Source organism: Emydura macquarii, unplaced genomic scaffold, assembly GCF_026122565.2.
Source record: "Emydura macquarii macquarii isolate MOO-44397 ecotype Brisbane River unplaced genomic scaffold, CSIRO-AGI_Emac_v2 contig_1790, whole genome shotgun sequence".
NCBI classification, from domain to species: Eukaryota; Metazoa; Chordata; order Testudines; family Chelidae; genus Emydura; species Emydura macquarii.
In genome coordinates, this window is record NW_027131927.1 from 18551679 (window position 1) to 18562133 (window position 10455).

A 10455-nucleotide genomic window follows, 5' to 3' on the forward strand; every position below is an offset into this window, starting at 1 on the left:
TTATAAATTTCCATCTCAGCACAATATGAAGCTCACTCATTTTTACAAATTGTCAAACAGCAGCAACCAGCCAAAGATAGATAAATAAAGGAAACAGCAAATAGAAAAGAAAGAAAAAGACAGTGAAGAAAAAGTTACCTGGGGGCATAAGGTGAAGACCACTTTTAACTTTTTAACCTCTGATATTGAAAAATCTTGATTTGCCAGACAGGGAGTGAGAGGATTGGTTAACGTGTCTTTTGAGATTACAGCAATGTTTTGATTTTTTACTTGTGACAAAGTTGCATGATATTTTTGGGGTTCTAATACTGTGCCTAGGAAGAGACTGAAATGGGTGTTTGAATGGGTTCTTACATCCATTTAAGTTAATGGAACATGATCAGGCCCTATTATTGTGCTAGGAGCCCTACACGCACAGAAAGAACAGCAGATACTGTACAGCAGAGTGAAAGCTGAACTGTTACTTCTTAAGTACTTAACATTTCTATTGATACTTTTATGTTTGAGCTTCATCACAGGGAATTTGTCTGAAAAATCAACTTGCCTTCACTTAGGTGATTCCAGAGGCCAACCTGCAATAGGAAGTAAAGGCCTTGTACCATCTACCTTAATAAAGGAGTCAAATATTTAATTTAATATTTTAATATAGGCCAATGAAACCTGGGAATTAAATAATTTAAAAGATAATAGAGTGGGCTACAGAAGGGCCTTGTGTGCACACCCTCTTTTAAAGGGATTTCTATGATGAAAACTGATGTTCTCTATAGTTAAAAGTGGATGTACATCTACACAGATAAAATTGCTGCTATCAACTTTCCTTTAGTCTGCTTTTAAAGGAGAGGGGATCAGACAGACAGGTTTAAACTGTATGGCCAAGAGTGAGTGGTGCTGATACAAGCTGTAGACAGCTGTTTTCAGTTGTTTAATTTGAATATTTTGTTCAGTTATCAGTTTCCAGCTTGATTCAGAACCGTATCTCCTCCATCTGATGGGTTTTTGCGTTCTCATACCACCCAGTATTTTTTTTCCCCAGAGGTGTTTTTAAATTACAACCATGGTTGGTGTTTTGTTCTTGTTTACCCATCTTGTTTGTAATTTTGGTGAGTCAGGGTGGTTTTTATTAATGAGAAACTGTTTTTATGATTTCTTTAGAGCAACACAAGTGCTTCAATGGGGGGGATACACTTTATAAATAAAAATTATTATATTAAGTACTGGTTTCCCTGGTTTTTGTTTTACAAAAACCTTGCCCTCCTGCACTTCTAAATAAATTTGCATTTTAAGACTTTATTTTTTGAGGAAATGTCGCCACTCCCATCCAGCATGTTTGGTAATATGATATTGGTTATGGTCAATGGCTCAAGTGTTAATGATCGAAACTGTGGTACAGAATGGGCAGAAAGAAATCTAACTTCCCTTTCCTATCTCCAAACCCTTCCAAATAAAACTGCAGTGATAACTGAATAAGTCACAACAAAATTAAATGTCTGATGTCAGGACAGACATGAGGTAAGGCATGAAATAAGAGCAACATTATGTACTACCATCTAAATCTAAGGCATATATAAAAACATCACTGTAGTATGTACAGGGATATCATAATCTCTTCTGAAGAGCTGTAACTAAAACAACCAAGTTGGGTCATTAATTCATACAGAGACCATTGTGAAAAGCTAAAATTGTCTCTCTCTAAATCTGACAAAAATTGATTTTGCTATGGCTTACTACTTTAAATTCATAGAGATTTAGAAACTACCAAATATGCAGAACACTAATTACCTATATTAAATCATCATATGCAGCAGTTCTGTTTCTGTGGTTCTTATTACTGCCAATAAACCTCAGTTCTAAAGTTTCAAATTTTAGGAAATCATTAAGACTTTTAACTACCTCCTAAATATACCTATAACTGATATAGTTAAACAGGTACAACTTATATGTAGACATGGCCTAAGAAAGCTACTCAAATAGCAAAAGCTAAACATAGTAAGTTCTGTACATAGCCCTATTGGATTTTAGAGATTAGGTTTTCTAATCAGCACAGCAATAATGGACACAATTCACATCCAAGACCTCAGTTATTCAAACCTTAGTAAATCCCAGACAAATACAACTGGAAGAAACGCAGGAGAAACAAAATGCTACTATAGCAGACTTGGTAATCCACTGTCCAGACTGGCAGCCAGGCAATCATTCACTCTGAGAACTGACAGCTGGTGGTCAGCAGAGTCACCCTTATTCATTATGGAAACAGACTACCAGCTGTAATGGAAAAATAAACAAGATTTACCTGAAATACTGTAGATATACCAAATACCTGTTGATGAAACAGAAAAAAGTAACTAAATTCTTCAATGGATTCTGAGGGAATGAAATTTGTATAAGTGATTACAGAACCATCATGCACATCAGAGCCATCAAAACTATACCTGTCTGAATACAGTCACAATATAATTAGTCTGGAACAACAGGTTAGCAGCTTCAAAAACAGCCTTCAAAAACCCAGCAATACATACATTGCTATTGACTAAGGCCTGGTCTACACTGACAGTGCGGCTTCCGTCGACCACATAAAGTATGCATCTCCACTGGCATGTCGGTTCTGCCGACCTAAATCACGGTAAAATTCAACTTACTAAAACCACTTCCGCAAGTGGGGTAGCACTGAAGTCAAATTGTATGGGTCAAATGAGCCTCTGTAGGCAAAGCACAACGTAAATCAATGTCATTGGCATCTGGGAGGTATCCCATAATGCTCTGTTGTGATTGCTCTGGACATTCCCACTCTGCTGCACTGCGACCACATGCACAGAAACAGCCCCTCTCCTGAAACCCCAGAAAATTTTGAATTCCCATTTCCTGTTTGGTCAGCATGGAGAGAGCTTTGTAGCTGAACTGCTCATGGCAATTGCATGCCCCAGATGCCCTCCAGCATGGAATTGACCTGAGATCTTGGATCTCATCAGCCTGTGGGGCAAAGAATCTGTTTTAGCTCAGCTCCGAGCCAGCAAAAGAAATTTGTATATCTACGAGAAGATATTGTATGGTATGGAGAAGGACCACAATAGGAACACGCAGCACCGCCATGTTAAAATCAAAGAGCTGAGGCAGGCATATCAGAAAACTAGGGAGGCGAACAGTCATTCTGGCTCGTCACCAAAGACATGCCACTTTTATAAGGAGCTGCATGCGATTCTTGGCAGTGACTCCACCACTGTACCACCAAGCAGCATAGATCCCTCTGTAGAATCCCAGTCCAGGATGAATGAGGAAAACTCTGTGGACGAGGAGAAGGAGGATGAGGAGAATGGGGCAAATGAGCGGGATATTCATTCTCCCTGAGAGCCAGGACCTGTTTGTTATCCCAGAGCAGCCCAGCCAGATGCAGGACAGTGTCACTGACAGAGATGCTGGGGAAGGCACATCTGGCGAGTGTGTATAGCAAATTGTATTTTTGTGGTTATAGCCCCAGTCCAGCTACTTATTTCTGTGAAAAAAGGAGTCTGTGTGTTTGTGGGGATGGGCTTCCGGGGTGTTGGTCCACTTAAGCAGGGGTTTACCCCCAGAACAGACTATTTATGTGCACAGGGATGCTCCAAGAATCCTCCTTGGATATCTCCTGAAAACTTTCATGTAGGTATTCTGTAATCTTTTGCAGAAGGTTTCTGCGGAGGGCAGCCTTATTTCTTCCGCCACGATAGGACACTTTTCCTTGCCACTCTGCTATTAAATGAGGAAGGATCTTAGTGGAATGCAGCATAGCAGCATAAGGGCCAGGCCTGTACCCAAATGCTTGCAGCAAATCTTCCCTTTCCACCTGTGTTACCCTCAGGAGACTGATATCACACACAGTCACCTAGGGAAGATGGCGCAAGCTTACAACACCCACCCAATATAGTCACTGCGTGTTATTCCCCTGCCATGGATAGTGTCCAGGGCCCCAACACAGACAATTTCTAGCCATGACATTCTTATCATGGGTGTTAGGGGTCCGGGAATGGGTGCCTCTATGTTTTCTCCAGCAACACTTAACCCACCTCCTTCTCCAATCCCTTTGGACCACCTCCTCCCAAAACAGTCTTTGGGACAGTAAAGGGGAGCCCAATGATCCTGTTCCTCAGATAAGTGTGGATTGGGGAATTTAGTGCTATAGAAACTTCCCTATAATGGATGCAAGGGCCCCTTACTTACCATGGCTGAAACGCCACTCCGACCTGTGTAATAGGTACAGATTGGTATGCAGGTCTGGAGTTGCCTTGTGAATATGAAGGGGAGTTCTTTTTACATTGTAACATTGCTTTTTGTCCATGGGATCAGCTAACTGGAAACTTTGTGCTTTGCTTGCCTTACAATGGACAGCTCAGCCTTCATCCCAGTTTCTATTCCTGCAGAGCGTCTTTCCCAGATTAGAAGGCAAAAAAAAAACCCACCTCAGGATGACATTTTCAATGAACTAATGAACACCTCTGCGGCTGCTGACACATTGCTCAGAGCCTGGAGGATGTCATTGTCAAAAAAACTCAACATGGACATGGAAAACAGAAAATCAGCCCAGGAGCAGGAGCATACAATGCAAGAGGAGATGCTGCATAGTATGAGGGATCAATCTGACATGCTGAGGCGTCTGGTAGAACTCCAGGAAGAAAAGTGGCAGGAAACTCTCTCTGCAGCCCCTGCAAAACGCTCAGCTAACAAGCTCTTTCCCAGCCCACAACCCCAAACGCCCGAGGAGGAGGTTGAGCAGAGTGCAGTATGTGCTCCACTCCATGCTAGTGGAGGGGAGCAGAAATAGGCAGGACCCTTTAAGAACTGGGAATGTGCATGGTTTGTTGTTTGCACAGTCACACTTTGCTCTGGATCCCCTAACAGCCTTATGAGAATGTTAAATTATCTTCCTTTCCCCCCACTGTAATGGATCACCAATAAAACTTTACTGCTTTAAAAAACATTACCCTTTATTCATTGAGAGCTCGGGGATTGTCAGTGGGGGAAGAGGGGGAGGGGAATGATGGTGCAAGGGTGGGGGAAGGGAAGGCCCAGCATTGATAGACATACATTACTGCGGTTCATTGCAAAAATGGGGTTTCAGTACTTCCCTAAGGTGCAGCACTCTGAAGTTGGCTCTCACTGTTGCACTGGTATCTGACTACTCAAAATTTGCTGTGAGCCTAATGTCCTCCATGACCCAACCTAGTGGGAACTTTCCTCCCTTTCTTTTACACGTTATGGAGTACACAGCAGGCAGAGATAACAGCTGGGATGTTGTGTTCACCAAAGTCTAACCTAGTGAGCAAACTGTGCCATCGTATCTTTAAGCGGCCAAATGCACATTCCACCACCATTCTGCACTTGCTAAGCCTATTATTGAAACGCTTCTTCTTGCTGTCTAGCGTAGGGCTTCATTAGCCAGAATAGCAAGGGGTAGGCAGGATCCCCCAGGATCACTATTGGCATTTCAACATCACCAATATTTATTTTTTGGTTAGGAAAGAAAGTGCCCGCCTGCATCTTTTTTAACAGACCTCAGTACCTAAAGATGTGCGCGTCATGCACCTTCCAGACCACCCTACATTGATGTTGCATCTTCTGTGTTTCATTAGGGCCTGCAACACCCTTGAGAAGTATCCCTTTCAGTTTATGTACTCTGTGGCAAGGTGGTCTGGTGCTAAGGTAGGGATATGCGTGCCATCTATCACCCCGGCACAATTTGGGAACCCCATTGCGGCAAACCCGTCCACTATGTCCTGCACATTTCCCAAAGCCACTACCTTTCTTAGCAGAAGTAGTTAATTAATAGCCCTGTACACTTGTATCACAGCAGCTCCCACAATGGATTTACTTACTCCAAGTTGATCTCCAATTGACCGGTAGCAGTCTGCAGTTGCTAGCTTCCATGGAGTGATGGCCATTCGCTTCTCCACTGTCACAGCAGGTATCAAGTGAGTATTCATGCATTTCAGGGCTGGGGACAGCTCTGCGCAAAATTCCATGAAAGTGGCCTTTCACATATGAAAGTTCTGCAGCCACTGCTCATCATCCCACATCTTCATAACAATGTGATCCCACCAGTCAGTGCGTTTCCTGGGGCCAGAAGCAGTGCTCCACTGACTGAAGATGGTGCGTGACAGCATGCAGCAAACGGGAATTGTTTTGTTCTATGGCTTGTAGCAGGGCGGCTTCAGTAACATCGCAATTTTCCGCGCTGCAGCTCCTGTCTTGGTCATGAAAATACTGCAGGATAAGTCCTGAGTTAATTGTGATGCTCACAATGGTAGTGCGCAGCTGAGTGGGCTCCCTGCCTCTCCAGCAATGGCATGTGCGTGGCAGAGATGGGTTTGGAAAAATGGCGTGAAAAAACATTTGTCTGTTTGTTTTGGGCAAGAGGGGAGGGGGGGAGGGAACACGTTGCATCATGGGAGGATGACAACCTTCCCAAAAGGCATTGTGGGTAGTTGCACTGTGGGATAGCTACCAACAGTGTACTGCTTTGATTATCAATGCAAGTGCGGCTGGTGGGGACACAAACTCCTGATGCAATGCGCATGGTGTGAACATGCTCCTCTGACTTCATAAGTTTGGCAAGTGAAAGTCGACTGAAATTAAATTGACTTCACTTTGCAGTGTAGACATACCCTAAGTGTATCATTTCCAAAAACACCTAGTGACTTAGGAGCCTAGATCACATTTTCCAAAGTGACTTAAGTACTTTTGAAAGTCCATGACACTTCCACTCCTAAATCTTTTAAAATGGCATTTAAGTCACTTTTGACAATTTTACCCTAAGTGACAAATTATTTAATATTATTACAAAGTTCAAGTGTTGCCTTAAATAGTGGAATTTAGAGTAGCTCTGAAGAGAGGGGAAACTTAAGGACTGTAGTACCGAACTTGGCACAATAGGCTCCTGCTCATGACTGGACTCATTGGTGCTATGGAAATACAAATAATAAACAACAGCCACTACACTAGGTTGGAAGTGACTTTGCTTATGACTCTATTAAACCTCAAACCAGGCCCATTGTGAACTAAATGTTTCCAAAAGCCTGCTCAAACTGCAATTTGGCCAAGTGCTCAGGCGATTAAATAGAAGTGACTCCTGCTTATTACAGATAATGGTCACATTTTCCTCTTTCAATTTGCTCAAGTGTGAAATTTCTCTGTTTACAAATTTAGCAGCTGGACTTAAATCCTGTAGTCTGTGTCAAGAACTTTATCTCCAATTTCCCGATGGGTTTCTTTCTCAGATAATATTTTTTAATAATGATATAAATCTGGCTTTACGGTTGAAGTATCATCCTTAAGCATTTGGAATACAGTAAATATTGAGTGCTTAGACTCATTCAGGACACAAATTATTTTACCTGATTTGATGCTCTTATATTAGTGTCCCAAAATGCTTCTAGATAGCACATGTAAAATACATGTGACCTGTTTTGAAATCAATGTCAAAAGTTAAGAGATCAGCGAGTCTTTTAATTCTTAGCAAAGAAATGTTGCAGATTTTATTTAAATTTTTTAACATGATTCTGTGTTAACTTGGATATAGCAGCATGAAGATATAGCAACTAAAATCGAATAAAACATTTGGCTGCCTGTAGATGCAGTTTTTCAGTAAGGTATTTATTTCTTGTGGGTTTTTTGCTGACCCCAGTAATTGGATTTGTTGAGAGACGTGTCCAGATGCTGAAGTCTATAAATTAAATGCTAAAAGCTTACATGCAATTTGTCCCTACTGAAGGAAGTTTTATGGAAAGGATTACTAAAACACATGTGGATTAAAATAGCGATAAGGCTTTAAGAAGCTCTCTTGTATACTTCTCATGAAAGCTGTTTAAATGGTTGCATATTGGCTCCTTTTGGAAAGCTCCAGGTAGCCTTCAGTTTAATTTAGGGTTTTTAAATGTATTCAACAATTTAAATTCCATCCCCCTAAAATGTGATAGAACTAAAACACGATTTGGATTCAAACAAAATGAGATTAAGAAAGCTTGTTTAGAATGTCATTGTAGAAAACATTAAAATCCCTAACACTCTGCAGGCTTTGTCCTAGAAAATTTATGTTTTCTAATGAATGGCTGTGATACTGATGCCACCTCTGATTAAAACTGTAGACTCAGCTGAAAACTGACAAATTCACAACTGGAAATCAGGCCAATCCACTTGTGTGTTAGCAGAAGATCAAAAAAAGGCTGTTAAATGTATATGAATGTGTTTGGTTTTTTAAACTTCATTAAATTAATGAGATTTTTCATGCATTGTTTTCACTTAACTGTATATTAGTATTTTGCATTGTATATGTCCCTCAGTATCTAAAATAACCTTCCAAATGTGAAAGAAACCTTGTATAATGCAAATGAAGGACTCATCAGAAAGGTAATGCATCTTGGGCACTTCAAAGCAAATGGTCATTGTATAGAGCAGGGGTAATCAATTATTTTTTGTCATGATCCACTTTTCTTGGTCAAGATATAGTCAAGATCTTGACTCCAGAGAAAATAATAATAAAAGTAAATTTAAAAAATTCAAGGTCCGTTCAAAAGCATCTGGTGGTCCAGATTTGGCCCGCAGTCTGCCTATTGACTACCCCTGCTGTAGGGCATTCAGAATTCAAAGACTCTAAAAGCAACCATCTCTCACGACTATCAAAGAAGAAACGATATAATAGCTATACCATCAGATTGTTCTAGGAGAACAAATATAAATATGGATGCAAAGGAAAATCCATCTCTTGCCTGTTTGGATTCTAACAGGGCAGAATAACTGACTGAGAAGATGGAGATCCCTAGAACTATCGTGAGAGACTTTTGGGAAACTGGCAGATTACTACATCTCTGCTACCATTTGGGATTATAGACTGTACATATTTTTACCTGCTTTAACCTCTCAGTAACTTTCATTTCTTTTTCTTTGCTAATAAACCTTTAGTTAGTTTACTATAGAATTGGCTACCAGTATGGTCTTTGGTGTGAGATCTAGAATGCAATTCAGCCTGGTGAGTGACTGGCCTCCTGCAACTGGGAGTAACCTAAAATATTTGTGATTTTTGGGGTAAGTGACCATTTATCATGTAGTCCAGCAATAGTTTTATAATGGAGTCACAGAAATCCTCTTAGACACTCCCATCTATCTTGCCATCCAGGCAAGCTGGACTACATGATAGGAGTTCACATTTGTTACTGGCTTGGTAAAATCTAATTATAGAAGAGATGGTTACTCACCTTGTGCAGTAACTGAGGTTCTTCAAGATATGTGTCCCTGTGAGTGCTCCACTTCAGGTGTCTGGTGCGTCCTCGCATCAGGATCAGAGATTTCTGCAAGCAGTGCCCGAGTGGGTTGCGCATGTGCGACTCGTCTCATGGCACCATTGTTGCCTAGAGTTGCGCATGCCCAACCCGAGTCCCTCTGTTCCTTCTTTACCATGGAGTCATAATGATAAACTCTGAAGTAAAGGAAAAGGGGGGGAGGGTAGTTGAGTACCCACAGGAGGACACATCTTGAAGAACCTCAGTTACTGCACAAGGGGAGTAACCTTCTTTTCTTCATCGAGTGGTGTCCCTGTGAGTGCTCCACTGCAGGGGACTATGGAGCAGTGCCCCTCAATTGGAGGGGGGTTACTTGGGACTGTCATCCCCAAGGCAGCATCAGATCTAGCGGCTTGTCAATGGTGTAATGATTAGTAAAAGTGTGTATAGAGGTCCATGTAGCTGCTCTACGTCTGTCTTGTATTAGAATATTTTTGAGGAAAGCCTTGGTTGTGGCCATTCCTCTGGTGGAAATGAGTTCTAACTCCTGAAGGAAGTGTTAGGTTATGTAAGTTGTAACACAGTTGAATACAGCTCTTGATCCATTTAGACAGTCTTTGGCTGGATATAGGAGCTCCATTGGATCGTTCAGTTATGAATATAAAGAGCCTTGATGTCTTTCTAAAAGGTTTAGTCCTGTCTAAATAGAATGCTATTGCACATCTCACATCTAGGCTATATCTACACTGCAGCACTAATTCGAATTAGCTTAATTCGAATTACAGAAAGCGATTTTTAGAAAGTGCTGCAGGCTGTCCACACTACAGTGTTTGTGCTGGTTTCTTGCGTCCACACTGGCCAGCCTTAATTCGAATTAGAAAGCAATGCAATGTGGGAAGCTATCCCACAGTGCAACTAACCATAGAGGCTGTTGTGACGAGTGTCATCATCCCAGGATGCAGCGCTGCTTCCCCCACCCTCTTCCCCCACCCCCAGACAAACAGGAAAAGGATTTTCATGCCATTTTTTTACTCCCCTGATCACCATTGCTGCAGGCACATGGAGCCAGCTGAACTATGCTCTCATTTTGACCATGACAAATATATCACAGCTTATCCTGGATTACTTTAGAATTGTATGCTGTTTGCCTTTTATGCTCCCCCCACAACCCCCTGTATATTGCTTGCCTTTGATTTTGTTTCTACAGGTGTCT